Source organism: Schistocerca cancellata, chromosome 1 (assembly GCF_023864275.1).
Source record: "Schistocerca cancellata isolate TAMUIC-IGC-003103 chromosome 1, iqSchCanc2.1, whole genome shotgun sequence".
NCBI classification, from domain to species: Eukaryota; Metazoa; Arthropoda; class Insecta; order Orthoptera; family Acrididae; genus Schistocerca; species Schistocerca cancellata.
In genome coordinates, this window is record NC_064626.1 from 193,148,735 (window position 1) to 193,166,885 (window position 18,151).

Consider the following 18,151-nt stretch of genomic DNA (forward strand, 5'->3'; position numbering starts at 1 on the left):
GACAGGCGGCTTTGAGAAGATTCCGTCTGTGCCCCACTGCTGCGCATCTGAGAACTATCCGAATAGCACGGGCGCGGGCGAGACAAATCGTTAGGGAGAGTAAACGGAGGTCTTGGCGTGAGTTCCTGAACTCCATCAATAGGTCCACATCTTCAAGCAAAGTATGGGAAGCCATTCGGAGGATCTCAAGGCGATACTCTCGACCGCCAATAGCAGCTATACGTCAGCGGGGGTGTCTCCTAACATCTCCAAGAGACATCGCCCGGGCGTTGGCAGAATCTTTTCAAACTATTACGGCCGATTCTAGCCAGGACCCAGAATTTCTGCGCTATCGGGGTACACAGGAGAGGGCTGGTTTTGATTTCCGTTCAAAGAACGCTGAGGAATACAACCAGCCTTTCTCTTTGTGGAAGTTGGACTCTGCACTGTCCGTATCTCGGGATACCGCACCTGGTCCAGATCTGATATCGTACAGCATGCTGCAGTAGTTGGATCTGCGGTCGAAGGAAGTCCTCCTTCAACTTTTTAATGAAATTTGGAAGACAGGCGACTTTCCTAGTTCGTGGAAAGAATCGATTTTAATTCCCCTTTTAAAACAAGGGAAGGATCGGACCGAACCCAGTAGCTACCGTAGCATTAGTCTCACGAGCTGCGTCGGAAAGGCATTTGAGCGTATGGTCAATAGGCGCCTGGTGTGGGTTCTCGAATCCAGATCCTTACTTACCCGTTGCCAGTGTGGGTTCAGGAGGAATCATTCCACCCTAGATAACCTGATCCTACTCGAAACAGCGATGCAAGATGCTTTCCTACGTTAGCAACACCTTATCGGGGTTTCCTTCGACCTGGAGAAGGCGTACGATACCACCTGGAGGCATACCATTTTGCGGCAGCTTTATGAGTGGGGTTTCCATGGGCCTTTACCCACACTCATCAGATCTTTCTGTCGGACAGGTATTTTAAGTATAAGGTTGGGAATGTCCTGTCTGACCGTTTTAAGCAGGAGAACGGTGTCCCTCAAGGAAGTGTCCTCAGTGTGACAGCTATCGCAATTGCCATCAGTAGTATTGCGTCCACAGTACGACGGCCCGTGCAGTGCTCCTTGTTTGTGGACGATTTCTCCATCTTCTGTGCATCACAGCTGCTACACGCCAATTACAGCTGACACTCGTGCGATTGGAGGAATGGTCTAAGACTACGGGCTTTAAATTCTCTTTGGAGAAGACCGTTTGTGTAGATTTTAAACGTTCCCGTTTTCTTTTTAATCTCCCTGTTTTAAAACTAGGAGACACTGTTCTCCCCTTTATGGAAAAAGTGAAATATCTCGGGCTTATTTTTGATGAGAAGCTCACGTGGTTGCCACACTTAAAGGATCTAAAAGTCCGCTGTTTCAAGGCTTTAAACGTCCTTAATTGCGTCAGTCATAGATCCTGGGGCGCTGACAGGGCACGTCTGCTCCAACTTTATAAGGCCTTTGTGCGACCTCGACTGGAATACGGATGTCAAGCTTATGGCTCTGCAAGACCTTCCTACCTCAAACTGTTGGATGTGATTCACCATGAGGGTATTAGGCTTTCAACGGGGGCTTATCGCACGAGTCAAGTTGCTAGTCTGTGTGTCGAGGCGGGAGAGTCTCCGCTGTCCATCCGGCGTCTTCTCTTCGGGGTACGGCACGCGTACAGGGCCAAGTCCACTCCTGTTTCATTGGCGTCCAACACTTTTTCCCAACCGGCACTGACACGTCTCTTCCGCCACCGTCCGGCGGCAACAAAGCCGTTTGGCATCCGTGCAAAGGAGAGTCTCGAGTCAGTACACCTGGAGGGCATGAAGGTACTCCACCAGGGATGGAGTAGGGGATCTCCCTGGCGACTACAAAGGCCAAGATTACTTCGTGATCTGGCTGCTTACAGGAAGTATTGTACCCTGAACCACCTTTTTAAAATTAAACTTACTGAGATTTTAGAACGCCATTCCGATTTTATTACTGTTCACATGGATGGGTCTAAACAGGGGGATTTTATGGGCTGCTCTGCTGTGTTTCCCGATACTGTCCATCGGATAGGGCTCCCAGAGCAGTTCTCAGTTTACTATGCAGAACTGTTTGCCATTCTGCAAGCATTAGAGCATGTGCGCCGACATCGTGGCACGAAATTCATCATCTGCTCAGATTCCCAAAGTGCTCTACACGCTCTTGAACAGATGTACCCAACAGACCGGATGGTGCAAGAGGTGCTGGACGCACTCCTGCTCTTGCAACAGCAGGGTAAGGATGTAATTTTCTGCTGCGTTCCAGGGCACATAGGGATTCCTGGAAATAAACTTGCAGATGCGGCTGCCAAGGAGGCTTGCTCCATCCCACCTCCTGCTCGCTGTACCGTCCCCCTGCAGGCCATTACGTCTTTCGTGACTCGGAAGGTCATGCGTTGGTGGGAGGCTCAGTGGCTGGGCGTGAGGAATAATAAGTTGCGAGCGGTGAAGGATTCTGTCCGACCGTGGCTCACCTCCTTCAGACAACGACGCGCTGAGGAAGTAGCCCTTACACGGCTTAGAATAGGACATTGTCCTTTGACACATGCTTTTCTGTTACGTCGTGAGGAGCCACCAACGTGTCAGACATGTGGGACACAGCTGTCTATGGGACATATTTTAACTGAGTGTGTTTTATGTGCGGGTTTGAGGGAAGATTTCAGTTTCCCACCAGACCTACCCTCTCTTTTAACTAATAATGACGCGAGTGTCGCTAGAGTCTTACGTTTTTGTGTGGTGTCTGGCCTTCTTCCCAAAATATTGGGATTGAAGTCTTACTGTGCCGTATAGTGGTTTGGTCACCCATTATTGTAAGTGGTCACTCAGCCACCGTTAATGATTTTTACCTGTTTGTACTGCTATTTTATTTTTTGTTTTATCTCCCTGTTTTGATGTGCTGTGTCCAATCTTGCAATTTGAACAATACCAATTCTCTCACAATTGGCTCTGAATTGAACTTTTGGGAAAGGGCGCTGATAACCTCGCTGTTGTGCGTCCTAAAAAACTAATAATCATCATCATCATTCACTTTTAAATGACGGTTCCTTCACACACTTAAGCGTAGCCCATGGCACGTACTCCGCCATCGACCTTTTTATCTACAGCCCTAGCCTCTTACTGTCTGTCGACTGGAGTGTGCATGACGACCAGTGTGGTAGTGACCACTTTCAGATCTATGTCACTGCCACAGCGTCAGTCCTCTGGGTGGCCTTGCAGGTGGGCTCTGAATAAGGCTGACTGGGATTTGTTTTCCTCCACTGCCGCTATTGAGCCTCTCTCTAATGATGACATTCATGTGGTTATTCAATCAGTCACCACTGGCATCGTTACTGCCGCCACATCTGCCATTCCCTGTTCTACTGGGTCCCGTCGGAGGCGGACTGTGTCTTGGAGGTCGCCTGAGATCGCTGAAGCGATTAAAGATCGCCGGCGGGCGCTCCAGCGTCACAAGCGACATCCCTCTATCGAACACCTTATCGTCTTCAAACAGCTGCAAGCGCGAGCCCGCTGCCTTATCCGCCAACGCAAGTAGGAGTGTTGGGAGCGGTATCTGTCCACCATTGGCCTCCATGTCACTCCATCGCAGGTCTGGGCTAAGATTCGACGCGTCTACGGCTATCGGACCCCTGTCAGCGTCCCTGCGCTCTCACTGCATGGAGCAATTTATACTGACTGACGTCATTGCAAACCGCTTGGCAGAGCATTTTGCTATGAGTTTCGCTTCTGCGAATTACCCCCTGGACTTCCACTCCATTAAAAAGCGGATGGAACGTCGGGGCCTCTCGTTTCGCACCCACCATCCAGAATCGTACAATGTTACATTCAGTGAGTGGGAATTTCTCAGTGCCCTAGCTGCTTGCCCTGATACCGTTCCTGGGCCAGATGGCAATACTGTCAGATGATGAAACATCTTTCAGTGGACTGCCAGCGATGGCTCCTCGACCTTTACAACCGTATTTGGGGCGAGGGTGAGTTTCTGTCGCAATGGCAGGAAAGTACTTTTATCCCCATTCTGAAACCTGGCAAGAACCGTTTGGAGGTGGGCATCTGCCGTCCCATTAGCCTCACCAACGTTCTTTGCAAGTTGCTTGAACGGGTGGTGAGCCGGCACTTGATTTGGGCTTTGGAGTCTCGGGTCCTTCTGGCTTCGTCTCAGGGTGGGTTCCGTAAAGGCCGCTCTGCCGCCGACAATCTGGTGAGCCTGGAGTCGGCCATCCGTACTGCCTTTGCCCGCCGTCAGCACCTGGTCTCTGTCTTTTTCGACCTGCGGAAGGCGTACGATATGTCACGGCATCATCACATCCTTTCTACGCTTCGTGGATGGGGTCTTCGGGTCTTTATCAGAAATTTTCTGTCGTATCGTACCTTCCACGTGTAAGTCGAGGCCTCCCCTTGTTCCTCCAGAGTCCAGGAGAACGGTGTACGTCAGGGTTCTGTTTTAAGTGTCTGCCTGTTATTAATAGCTTTTAACGGGCTCGCTGCGGCGGTGGGGACGTCTGTCTCAGCGTCCCTGTATGCTGACGACTTCTGACTTTACTACAGCTCTATTGGCATTGCAGCTGCTGAACGTCAGCTACAGGGCGCTATCTGTAAGGCGCAGTCTTGGGCTGTAGCGCATGGCTTTCAGTTTTCGGCTGCCAAGACCTGCGTTATGCACTTCTGCCGGGGACGCACTGTTCACCCAGAACCGTAGCTTTATCTTGATGGCGAACTTCTTGCTGTGGTTGAGACACATGGGTTTTTGGGTGTAGTTTTTGATGCCCGGTTGTCTAGGGTGCTGCATATTCTGCAGCTTAAACAGATGTGTTGCGGCATCTAAATGCTCTGCGATGCCTGAGCCACACCATGTGGGGCGCCGACTGATCTACTCTCCTACGGCTCAACCAGGCATTAATCCTATCTCGTCTGGATTATGGGAACCTGATGATGGCTCAACATCCCCATCTGTGCTGCAGCTGCTGGACCCACTCCTACACAGCGGAATACGCCTTGCCACTGGTGCTTTCCGAACCAGCCCAGTTGTCAGAATACTTGTGGAGGCAGGTGTCCCTACACTGTGGTTATGGCCCCAACGTTTGCTGGCCGCTTATGCTGCCCATGTTTTCAGCTTGCTCGGGGATCCTTACTATCGTCTACTGGTCCCACGGTCACATGTCCATCTTCCAGAACGTCCCCCCAGGGCTGGATGCACGATCGCACTCCACGTCAGAAAGCTTCTCTCCGGGCTTGGGCCCCCCTGCGGGCTCGGGGGTTAGAAAAGGCCCGCGGTATTCCTGCCTGTCGTAAGAGGTGACTAAAAGGAGTCTCAACTGTTTCGGCCTTTAATGTGATGGTCCCTATTGTGGTTTGACCTCCATTTTTCCAAATTCAACAGAAGTACGAGCCTTTTGGGGAAGGACACCTCATGTGGTCCACCATGAGTCCTCTGTGCCCTAAGACCTTGGCACTCTTGATCGCCTTGGCGTCGTCACTGCACCCGCCATCCCTCATTTTGGGCTCACACAGCTGATGGATTGTGTAAGTTACGCCCTTAGGGCGTCACCATCTGCACCCACGATCACTATGGACTACCCATGGCACCCATAATCTAGCACGGTATCCAGCCCTTTGGGGTGGGGTCGTCATGTACGCTCTAGGTTGTAGCCCCCTGACAACACAGGGATCGTACTGCCGATGCCTGAGCTGACACCTCCCCACATAAGCCAAGGAGTCGATGCTCGTCTCTCTGTGGCATCAGAACTCCTGGCAACGGCCATCCTGCCAGGTGGCCTTTGCTGTGGCTGGGTGGCGCCCGTGGGGAGAGCCCCTGGTCGGAGTGGGTTGCATCGGGGCGGATGCCCCGCAATGAAGCGGGCGAAGTCTCAATCCGGTGGTCGAACGACCGCTAACGTCTCTAAGCGCGGTAAGACAGAGTTTAATGCTGTGACATATAAACCCAAATCGTTCCCTTCCCTAGCCACGCCATGGGAGGAACGTAGGGCTGCGGCAGACAGGAGCCGTATTCACCGCGATACCTTGTGTGCAGCAGAACTGATGGGGATTAGTTTTTGGGGACTAAGCCTCTCTTCTTTATTCACCATCTTGAAGATAAGTTTGGGGAAGTGGCCTCTGTTTCCACAATGAGGGCGGGGCTATTTTGATACAAGCAGTTTCATCTGCACAGTCGCGGGCGTTACTCGCCAGTGAGAAGCTAGGTGACATCCCCGTTCACGTCACTCCCCATAAGTCCTTAAATTTGGTCCAGGGGATTATCTTTCATAAAGATCTTCTGCTACAGTCTGATGACGAGCTATGGGAGAACCTGTCACGACGAGGTGTGCACTTTGTTGCGTCTTTAGGGGGCCCAAGGATAATAGGATCGGTACAGATGCCTTCATCCTGGCCTTTGAGGGTGACTGCTTGCCTGAGAAGGTCAAGGTCATGATCTACTGGTGCGATGTCAAGCCCTATGTCCCGCCCCCTATGCGATGCTTCCAGTGCTGGAAGTTCGGACATATGTCCTCCAGATGCACTGCCAGCCCAATGTGTGATTGTGGACGACCTTCACATCATAATGTTCCATGTGCTCCGCCTCCCACTTGCGTTAACTGTGGGGAGCATCATTCTCCCTGCTCGCCAGACTGTGCATTCTACCAAAGAGAGCGGAAGATACAAGAAATTAAGACCCTGGTCCGTTTAAGAAAGAGGCAAGGAAGAAGCTCGAACGGCTCAAACCCACATGTATGTTGCTGCTGCAACACTGCCGCCACCAGTTCCTGCAAAGAATCCCTTCTCAGTTGGCCCACAGAACAGTAAAGTTACGCCTGCCCCACCGCTGGTAGGGGCCACACTCCCTTCCACTGCTCCCAAAACACCCTGTTTGGGAGTAGTGGACCCTGAACAACTGGGGACATCCATCCCCACCTCTCAGCCGGAGAGGCAAGAGCCTCTTCTGGCTCCTCAGCTGGAGCAGCAACAGCCTCCTCCGGCTGCTCAGCTGGAGAGGCAACAGCCTCATCAGGCCTCACTCATTCGGAAGGGGTCCCTTGGGGGAGTCTCTTCCAAGGATTTTACCAGTGTCTCGCAAGACGCTAGCCAGTGGCTGAGGAAGCCACCAGCTGCTGGTCAAAGGGCTTCACGCTCTTCCTCTGTTCCTGACAATACATCAGCAAAGGCCTCCCAGCATGCGAACCCTCCTCCCTAAGACAAGAGAGAGAAGAGGAAGCTCTCTTAGAAGCCTAAGGACCCAGTGGTTCCCACGCCAACGCTTCCTGTCAGCTCAGCCTCTGAGGATGAGGTCGAGCTCTTTGCGTCCCCTGATGACCTAGATCTCGCCGTGTCCGAAACGATGGCAGTTGCGACGTCAGTCACTCAGTCGGTGGCAGCATGTGACTCTGTGAAGTAATTTGCTTTTTCAGTACCTTAAAGCCCTTACAGGACGCGCTTTGTACAATCCTCCAGTGGAATTTTGGCGGTTATTTTAGCCATCTCCCTGAGCTACGACAGCTTCTAAGCATGACACCTGCTCTCTGCATTTCCCTCCAGGAAACCTGGTTCCCAACAATGCAGACCCCTGTCCTTCTTGGATACAGGGGTTATTACTGCAACCGTATCACTTACAATAGTGAGTCAGGTGGAGCCTGCGTGTATGTCCTTACCTCTGTATATAGTGCTCCTGTGCCCCTTCAAACATGATTGGAAGCTGTGGCTGTCTGAGTTAGGACTACCCAGGACATAACCGTCTGCAGTGTCTATCTCCCTCCAGGTGGTACAGTCTCCCTGACCGAATCGGCTGCACTTGTCGCCCAACTCCTCATGCCTTTTCTTCTCCTGGGGATTTTAACGCCCACAACCCCCTGTGGGGTGGAAAGAAGGTTAGTGGCCGAGGCAGAGAGGTCGAGAATCTCATCTCCCAACTCGACCTCTGCCTGTTAAACACTGGCGCCGCCACACATTTCAGTGTGGCGCATGGCACGTTCTCGGCCATAGATCTGTCGTTGTGCAGCCCAGGGCTTGTACCATTGGCCCACTGGAGAGTCCATGACGAATTGTGTGGTAGAGACCATTTTCCCATATTCCTTTCCCTACCTCAGCGTCGCTCCCTTGAACGCTCGCCAAGATGGGCATTTAGCAAGGCAAACTGGGACACGTTCTCCTCTGCTGCCACTGTTGAATCTCTCCACCATGGTACCATCGATGTGGCGGTTGAGACGCTGACTGCAGCGATTGTTTCCGCTGCGGAACGTACCATTCCTCGTTCGTTAGGGTGCCCCCGGCGAAAGTCAGTGCCTTGGTGGTCTCCAGAGGTCGCTGACGCCATTAAAGAACGTCGGCGGGCTCTTCAGCGACATAAGCGGCACCCGTCTCTGGAGAACCTCATTTTATTCAAAAGTCTCCGTGCTGAGGTCTGGAGGCTTATCAAAAGGCGGAAACTGGAGTGCTGGGAGAGGTACTTATCCAACATTGGTTTCCGTACTTCACCCCCCCCAGGTGTGGATGGAGATTCGGCGCATCGTTGGATTGCATTACTCTACAGGTGTCCCAGGGCTTACCATCAACGGGGCGGTATCCACCGATGCCGATGCAATCGCCGAGCATTTCGCACAGCACTATGTTCGGGCCTCTGCGTCGGGGAAATACCCGCCTGCGTTTCGCGCGCTCAAACGCCGGGAGGAAGGCAAACGGCTTTCTTTTGCTTCTCGCGGCACTGAGACGTATAACGCCCCATTTAGTTTGTGGGAACTCCAGAGCGCCCTAGCACAGTGCCCCGATACAGCCTCTGGGCCAGATGGCGTCCACAATAAGATGCTCAAACATCTGTCCCCGGACTGTCAGCGATGTGTTCTTGCCATCTTCAACCGCATATGGAGCGATGGTGTCTTTCCGTCGTGGTGGCGAGAAAGTACCATCATTCTGGTGTTGAAGCCTGGTGAGGACCCGCTTAATGTGGATAGCTATCGGCCCATCATCTTGACAAATACTCTGTGCAAGCTACTGGAACGTATGGTGAGTCGACGGCTGTGTTGGCTGCTCGAGCCTTGGGGTCTTCTGGCTCAGTGTCAGAGTAGCTGCCGTCAGGGCCGTTCCACCGCCGATACTTTGGTCTTCCTTGAGTCTGCAATCCGTACTGCTTTTTCCAGGCGCCGCCCCCAGGGGATCAGCATTCATTTGCTGGGTACAGGCTTGGCGACCCCGGGGTTCCTGAGCTGGGGACTGGTAAGCGCCACCAGTCCTCTGTCACCGTAAGCTCTGGGCATACTTAAACAACCACCGTCCGGCGCGGCGGTGGAATATTGTGTGTCTCAAGGAGTGGGGATTTTGGTTTGACTGCCCGGATCGTGAGGATGGAATAAACCTCTATAAACAACCTCTCAATCTCAAGGTGTGCTGCGCGCTGATGAGATGCATGGCTGTTGAGATGGAATAGTCGTTAGCGGGCAACCTCTGGGGAACCTGCCACACCTCAGTTGTATAAGGCTTACCTAGGCATGTGGGGCTCTGTCTAGGTGGACTCCTAGTTTCCTAGCTGCTCGTGGGACTGAGATGGATCCTTCGAAATCCTGTTTTCTTCCTCCCAGCGGAAAGGGTGGGCCGCTGGAAGGTTCTAACACTCAGTCTCTTAAGAGGGCTCGTGCAGTCAGTCGCCCTGACTCCGGCACTTCTTTGACAAGTCCAGTCTTAGGTAACAGAATGCATTCTGGTAATCCGAATGTGTTTCTCATTGTGAAACGGAAGGAGGGTAGTTTCGAGAAGATTTCGCCCTTCTATATACAAAAGCGATTGGAGGGAATCTGTGGCTCCTTAAAATCGGTAAAGCGCTTACGTGATGGGACCTTGCTAGTGGAAACTTACACTTCCCAGCAAGCGACTAAACTTCAGTCTGCTAAATGCCTTGGAGAGTAGGCCATAGACACTGAAATGCACAGCACCTTGAAGGTGCAAAGGTGTTGTGATGTGCCGGGATCTAGATGACATTCCCAAGGAAGAACTGCAACGTGAGTGGGCTCCGGCAGGTATCGTTTATGTTGAACATATCATGAGGAGGGTTGATGGAAATCTTGTCAAATCCGACTCCTTTATTCTAACCTTCAGTAGCACGAAACTTCCTGAACATGTGAAAGCTGGCTTTCTTCGCCTCAGTGTGAGGCCTTATTTCCCGACCCCTATGCGCTGTTTCAAATGCCAGCGTTTTGGGCATACCACCTTAGGATGCAAAGGCGACGCGACTTGTGGCAACTGTGATAAAGCTGCTCATGAAGGAGTTGGTTGCTCCTCTCCAGCGAAATGTATCAATTGCTCTGGGAACCACCCTGTTTGGTGTAGAGTGTGCCAAATGTTTTTAGAGCAACGCAAAGTCCAGGAAATAAAAACAACTAAGCGTATCCCCTATGGTGAGGCAAAGAAGATCTTTAAGTCGATGCAACCTCACACATTTGCTATATCTTTTGCCTCCCTGGTTCAGAAGTCTACTCCCAAAGTCGATGCCTCAACGCAGACAGAGGTGGTGAGTGATGGCACTAATACATGCAGCTGTCAGTGCACTTGGAACGCAACCAGTGTTTCAGAGCCAGTAGCCCCTATTCGCATGCCTGGCAAAGGTACAGTGGCGACCCCCCTGCGGGTTCGGGGGTAAGAATAGGCCCGCGGTATTCCTGCCTGTCGTAAGAGGCGACTAAAAGGAGTCTCAAATGTTTCGGCCTTATGTAAAGGTCCCCTCTCGGGTTTGACCTCCATCTTTCTAAATTATTCCGAAGAGCGAGCCAATTCGGGAAGGGCGCCTTACATGGTGCACTGTATCTGTCGTGCACTGAGACCTTTAGCCTGCCTTTTCGTCGTTGCAATGGTGTACCGCTCGTTTTCCATCTCTTGGGCGAGGATACATCCCTGGGTACGATTACCACGCTGCACTCCCCCCAGGGGGTCCACAACTCTTTTGTGGATACGTGCGTAGCGAGCACGGGACCCCGAGCTAATGTGGCCTTCCTTCCTTTCTGGGCTGCATACCTTCCCATTCCGCATCCTTCCCCATCCCTATCTTCGCCCCTCCTCCCCTCACCTCTGGCTCTTTCCTTCCCTTTCTCCCCATCTGGGAGTATGGTTTGTGCCTACGTCCGGAGACGGACGCTCGTAAATGTACTGCATTCTTCGCCTTCCTTGCTTTTATGTCTTCTTCCTTCCTTTGTCCTTCTGTCTTTTTCCTTCCTTTGTCCTTCTGTCTTTTTCCTTCCTTTGTCCTTCTCTTTTCCTTACCTCTTCTCTTTCCCTTTTCTCCGCTGCGGCGTTTGAGACCTCTCTTCCTTCCTTTCCCTTTCTCTTTCTTCCTCCCTGTGCGTGTCTGAAGGCCGACCAACGCCTTTCGTGCGTAGCCGGTGACGGGGTAACGCGTAATTCCCCGCCCCGGGTAGACAGCCAGGACACGTACGTACCCCCTGGTAACGGCCAGGCCCAGGGAGGGGTGATTACCCGAGCTGATAGCTTCCGAAAATGCCGATTGGTCCCTCCGTCCGTTTGTCGGGAGGTGTGACCTGAGGTGTGAACAATCACCTAAGGCGGGAGTGCCCTCAGAGAGGGCCCCCACAAGGGAGGAGCGCGCCATCGGAGACGCCGGTAATCATGGGGGATTCTTCCGCAATGGTTTCCTCACCTTCCACTATGTCTGCTCACAAACGTAAGTATACTGAGTCTCAGCCACAGACGATTCTTCCATCGTTGCCACAGTTCCTTGTTGTTTCTCGGACTGATGAAGGTCACGACTTCTCCACGGTCAACCCTTTCATTATTCAGAAAGGTGTCGACGCAATTGCCGGTCCTGTAAAGTCTTGTTCCAGATTACGGAATGGCACCCTGTTGTTAGAAACACACAGTGCCCTCCAGGCACAAAAATTGCTGAGTACCTCTCTGCTCCACACCTTCCCTGTCCGGGTGGAACCGCACCGTACCTTAAATTCCTCGCGTGGAGTCGTTTATACACGCTCCCTCGATGGATTGTCTGACGAAGAAATTCAGCACTATCTGTCTGACCAGGGCGTAACGGCAGTTCATAGAGTAATGAAACGGGTTGACACGAACATCATTCCAACCCGCACTGTCTTCTTGACATTTGACACAGTTCAACTCCCATCGAAAATCAAAGCAGGCTATGAGATAATTTCCGTTCGCCCTTACGTCCCAAACCCTACGCGTTGCTATCGATGTCAGCGGTTCAATCACACCAGCCAGTCCTGTTCCAATCCAGCCAAATGTGTTAAGTGTGGCAAGGATGCCCATAAGGGTGCTTGTCCACCTCCATCCCCTCGCTGCATCATCTGTATGGGTGACCACGCTGCTTCCTCTCGAGATTGCCCCGTTTTTAAGGACGAGAAGCTCATCCAGGAAATAAGAGTGAAGGAAAAGGTGTCGACCTTTGCTGCTCGAAAATCATTCGCCAGTCGCAAGCCCACCGCGCCTCAGACAGGAAAATACAGCACTGTCCTTGCTTCTCCTCGGCCAACAAAGGAGGCGGCCACGCAGACTTGCGACCTCACCTTTAGTACCACGGTCGTCAGATCGGCCAGCGCAAAGATCGCTCGTTCAACCTCACCACTTTCGCCTGCCCACTCTATGGCTCACCCTTCGTCGGGTTCTGCTAAATCTCGAGCCCAAAAGTCGGACGACAAGTCTTCGAAAAAAGAGCATACTCGTGAAGAGTTTTTACGTACCGCAACTTCACAACCATCGGTTCCTCCTTCATCTGAACAACATTCTTTCAAGAAGGCTACAAAGAAACCCAGTTCCTCTCCTTCTCCGCCAAGGCGTGTCCCCTCTACAGCACCACCTGGCGGAAATCGCCCTCGGCCATCTTCTGTGTCGCTGAGGCGCACTGCTGGTGGCCGGTCAACCGGCCGATCGCTGGTGGCAGGGACTGCTCCTGACCAACCTATGGATCAGGATCTTCTGCCTTCGGCTGAATGCCATTCCATGCTGTCGGTTGCTAGCTCCGAGCAGTCTTTGTGTTGACAGCAACTTTGGTCACATTCCTCCATTTTCTTTTCACCCCATGTCCATTATCCACTGGAATATCCGCGGCATTCGAGCCAATCGGGATGAATTGTCGGTCCTCTTACGCTCCTACTCGCTGGTCATCTTCTGTCTTCAGGAAACAAAGCTGCGTCCCCATGACCGCTTTGTTCTCCCTCACATTCAGTCCGACCGATATGACCTCCCATCTGTTGAAGGCACTCCAGCCCATGGAGGACTCATGATTCTTCTCCGTGATACTCTCCATTATCACCCAATCCCCTTAAACAGTTCCTTCCAAGCTGTCGCCATCCGTCTTTCCCTTTCTGGATACACGTTCTCTCTTTGTACTGTATACATTCCATCATCCACACCAATGGCACGAGCTGATCTCCTTCATCTTCTTGGTCAGCTTCCACCCCCCTATTTGCTGGTTGGGGACTTAAATGCCCACCACCCGCTTTGGGGATCTCCACATCCTTGTCCACGTGGCTCTCTATTGCTAGACGTCTTCCACCAAGCGGATCTAGTTTGCCTCAACACTGGGGTCCCCAAATTTTTGTTTGCCTCCACGACAAATTTATCTCATTTGGACCTTGCGGTCGGTACTGTTCCGCTAGCTCGGCGCTTCGAATGGTTCGCCCTTGATGATACACACTCGAGTGACCACTTTCCATGTGTCCTTTGACTGCAGTCTCCACTGCCATATATGCGCTCGCGACGCTGGAAATTTGCCCAAGCCGATTGGACACTTTTTTCGTCTCTCGCGACATTCGATGACCGTCGCATTCCCTGCGTCGACGATGAGGTCACACATATTACCGACGTTATTCTTACAGCTGCGGAACGTTCAATACCACGCACCTCCGAATTGCCCCGGCGCCCCCCAGTTCCTTGGTGGAACGAGGCATGCCGTGACGCAATACGTGAGCGGCGACGTGCTCTTCGCAATTTCCGTCACCATCCTACTTTGGCCAACTGTATCCGCTATAAGCAGCTCCGTGCGCGATGCCGTCGCGTCATCCGCGATAGCAAGAAGGCAAGCTGGAAATTCTTTATTAGCTCATTTAACACCTTCACTCCCTCCTCGGAAGTTTGGAGTCGGCTTCGACGGGTCTCAGGCGCGCCTAGTTTCTCCCCGGTCTCTGGGCTCACTGTCGCGCATGATACCTTAGTGGATCCCGTCGCAATTTCTAACTCGTTGGGTCAGCACTTTGCTGAGATTTCGAGCTCTTCAAATTACCCGCCAGCGTTTCTCCCGAAGAAACGTGCAGCGGAAGTGCGACATCTTGCTTTCTCCTCTCCAAATCACGAAAGCTACAATACTGTTTTCTCCATGCGGGAACTCCAACATGCCCTCTCTTCTTCTCGCTCCTCCGCCCCAGGACCGGATGGAATCCATGTCCAGATGTTGCTGCATTTATCAACCCATAGTCTGCGTTACCTCCTTCGCCTTTATAATCGAATTTGGACCGACAGTACCTTTCCCAGACGGTGGCGGGAAGCTATTGTCGTTCCCGTTCCGAAACCTGGAAAGGACAAACATCTCCCCTCTAGCTATCGTCCCATTTCTCTCACGAGTAGTGTCTGTAAGGTTTTGGAGCGTATGGTGAATTACCGTTTAGCTTGGTGGCTGGAATCCCGCAGTCTTTTAACACCTGCCCAATGCGGATTCCGAAAGCATCGTTCTGCAGTTGACCATCTTGTTGCTCTCTCCACTTACATCATGAACAATTTTCTCCGGAAACGCCACACGGTAGCAATATTTTTTGATCTGGAGAGAGCATACGATACCTGTTGGAGGACAGGCATCCTCCGCGCACTGTTCTCTTGGGGCTTTCGAGGCCGGCTGCCCCTTTTTCTTCGCGAATTTATGGCAGAGCGCACATTTAGGGTGCGGGTGAACACTACTCTCTCCCGTACTTTCTCCCAAGAAAACGGGGTACCCCAGGGTTCCTTGCTGAGTGTTGTACTGTTTGCCATCGCCATAAATCCAATTATGGATTGTCTCCCTCCTGATGTCTCGGGCTCCCTCTTTATGGACGATTTTGCGATCTACTACAGCGCTCAACGGACCAGCCTTCTTGAACGACGTCTTCAAGGATGTCTCGATCGCCTCCACTCGTGGAGCATCGAAACTGGCTTCCGTTTCTCACCCAGTAAGACCGTTTGTGTCAATTTTTGGCGACGTAAGGAGTTTCTTCCGCCCTCCTTACATCTAGGTCCTTTCAACCTTCCGTTTTCAGACGTCGCTAAATTCTTGGGTCTTATGTTTGACAGAAAACTATGCTGGTCCTCCCACGTTTCCTATCTTTCGGCTCGCTGTCTGCGATCGCTTAACACCCTTCGTGTCCTGAATGGTACCTCCTGGGGAGCGGACCGAGTGGTCCTTCTCCGCCTCTATCGCGCCTTAGTGCGCTCGAAATTGGATTATGGAAGCATAGTCCACTCCTCTGCTCGGCCGTCTATTCTTCGGCGTCTCGATTCTATCCACCACCGTGGATTACGTTTAGTGTCTGGAGCTTTTTACACTAGCCCTGTGGAAAGCCTTAATGCTGAGACTGCTGAATCTCCGCTGTCCAATCGGCGAGCAGTCCTCCTGAGTCGTTATGCTAGCCATCTGTCTTCCATGCCTGCTAATCCAGCCCACGACCTTTTTTTCGACGCCTCCTTTGAAGTAGGGTATGCAGGCCGCTCCTCCTCCCTACTACCCCCGGGAGTCCGCTTCCGTCAACTGCTCCATTCTCTTTCCTTGCGCTTTCCTAAAACCTTCTTGACAACTTGGGGTACAGCACCGCCTTGGCTCCGTCCCCGGATCTGCCTGCTCCGTGACCTTAGTCAATTTCCCAAGGATGGTACCCCTACACTCGTTTATCGTCGGGCATTTGCTGCTCTATGTGCACAAATGACGGACGCCACATTTATTTACACCGACGGCTCGAAAACATCGTTAGGTGTAGGGAGTGCCTATATTGTTGGCGACACCCCAAATCGCTTTCGGCTTCCCGACCAATGTTCGGTTTATACTGCGGAGCTTTACGCTGTTCTCCAGGCTATCCACTTCATCCGCCGCAATCAGCGGATACAGTACGTTATCTGCTCAGATTCTCTCAGCTCTCTCCTCAGTCTCCAAGCTCTTTACCCTGTGCACCCTCTGGTCCACCGGATTCAGGACTGTCTGCGCTTGCTCCACTTGGGGGGCGTCTCGGTGGCGTTCCTCTGGCTCCCGGGACACGCTGGTATCTGTGGGAATGAGGCGGCCGATATAGCGGCCAAGGCTGCAGTCTCTCTTCCTCGGCCAGCTATTCAGTCGCTTCCCTTCACCGATCTACGGAGCGGTTTATGTCGCCAAGTTGCTCATTTATGGCATGCGCATTGGTCGGCACTTCCCCGTAATAAATTGCGGGAAGTGAAAGCCCTTCCTTGCGCTTGGACCTCTTCCTCCCGAACGCGTCGTCGGGAGGACGTAATTTTAGCTAGACTCCGGATAGGGCACTGTCGTTTTAGCCATCGACATCTTTTAAGCGGCGATCCTCTCCCACTCTGTCCCCACTGCTCTCAGCTGTGGACGGTAAGACACCTCTTAATTGAATGCCCCTATTTTAATCCGTTACGCTCCCGTCTACAGCTATCGCCTGATTTATCGTCGATTTTAGCAGATGACATGCGCTCAGCCGACCGCGTTCTCCAGTTTATTAGTGACAGTGAAATGACGTCAGTCATTTGAAGCTTTTTTTGGGGACCACCACCCCCTTTCTGTAGCAGATTTTTAAGCATTCTTCTATTTTTAGTTTCTCCAATTTTCTGACTTTGTTCCCATTGCTGCTGGTTTTCAATTTCGGTTTTTTACTGTCTTAAGTCACGGGCTGGGCGCTAATGACCATAGTTTTGCGCCCTGAAACCACAAAACAAAAAACAAAAAACCACGCTCCACTCTGCAGTGTTGCTTTTAACTGCAACGACGACCTTGGACTTTCTTGCACCTAAGATCCAGCACGGTAGCCAGTCTGTTGTGGTGGGGCTGCCATGTACCTTGTTGGTTGTAGCCCCCTCACAACACAGGGATCGCTCTACTGATGCCTGCGCCGTTAACTCCCCATGTATGCCAAGGAGTAGATGCCCATCTCCCTGGGGCATCAGGACTCCCAGCAATGGGCATCCTGCTAGGTGGCTATTGGAGTGGCTGGGTGGCGCCCGTGGGGAGGGCCCTTGGTCGGAGTAGGTGGCAGCAGGGCGGATGACCCACAATGAAGCGTGGTACATCATCTCCCGCTGGTGGGCCTCAACCAGCAGTCTCTAAGCGATCGAGGTCTAACCTCAGTGGAAAGAAATTTGATCAGAGATTATTTCCCACACTGGCCACTGCATAGGAGGAACGTATGGCAAAAGAAGGCCATGGAGAATATTCACCCCGGTTCCTTGTGTGTACGCGAGTTGATGGGGAATCGTTCATGTCAACCAAGCCCCAGTTTTTTGTGGAGCATTTAGAGGACAAGTTTGGGGAGGTGGAGGGCTTGTCCAAAACGCGCTCTGGTTCAGTACTCATCAAAACAGCATCCTCTGCCCAGCCACGGAGGTTACTCAATTGTGACAAGTTGGGGTATGTTTCCGTTATCACGCTGCATAATAGTCTCAACATGGTCCAGGGTATTATATTCCACAGGGATCTTCTTCTGCAGTCCGACGATGAACTACGAGCCAACCTAGAACGACGAGGTGTTCACTTCGTCCGGCGCGTCCATCTGGGTCCGAGGGATAATCAGGTAGCCACCGGTGCTTTCATCTTGGCCTTCGAAGCTGATGTTTTACCCGAAAAGGTCAATGTGATGGTTTACCGTTGTGATGTGAAGCCATATATCCCTCCTCCGATGTGGTGTTTTAAATGCTGGAAGTTCGGGTACATGTCATCCCACTGTACTTCCAGCATTACGTGTCGGGATTGTGGACATCCTTTGCATCCCGATACTCCATGTGCCCCGCCTCCTCTCTGTGTTAACTGCGGAGAACACCATTCCCCCTGCTTGCCGGACTGTAGGATATTGCAGAAAGAAAGGAAGATAATGGAATATAAGACCCTGGACCGCCTAACCTACCCCGAGGCTAAATGGAAACATGAGAGGCTCCATCATGTGGCAATGACGTCAACCCACGC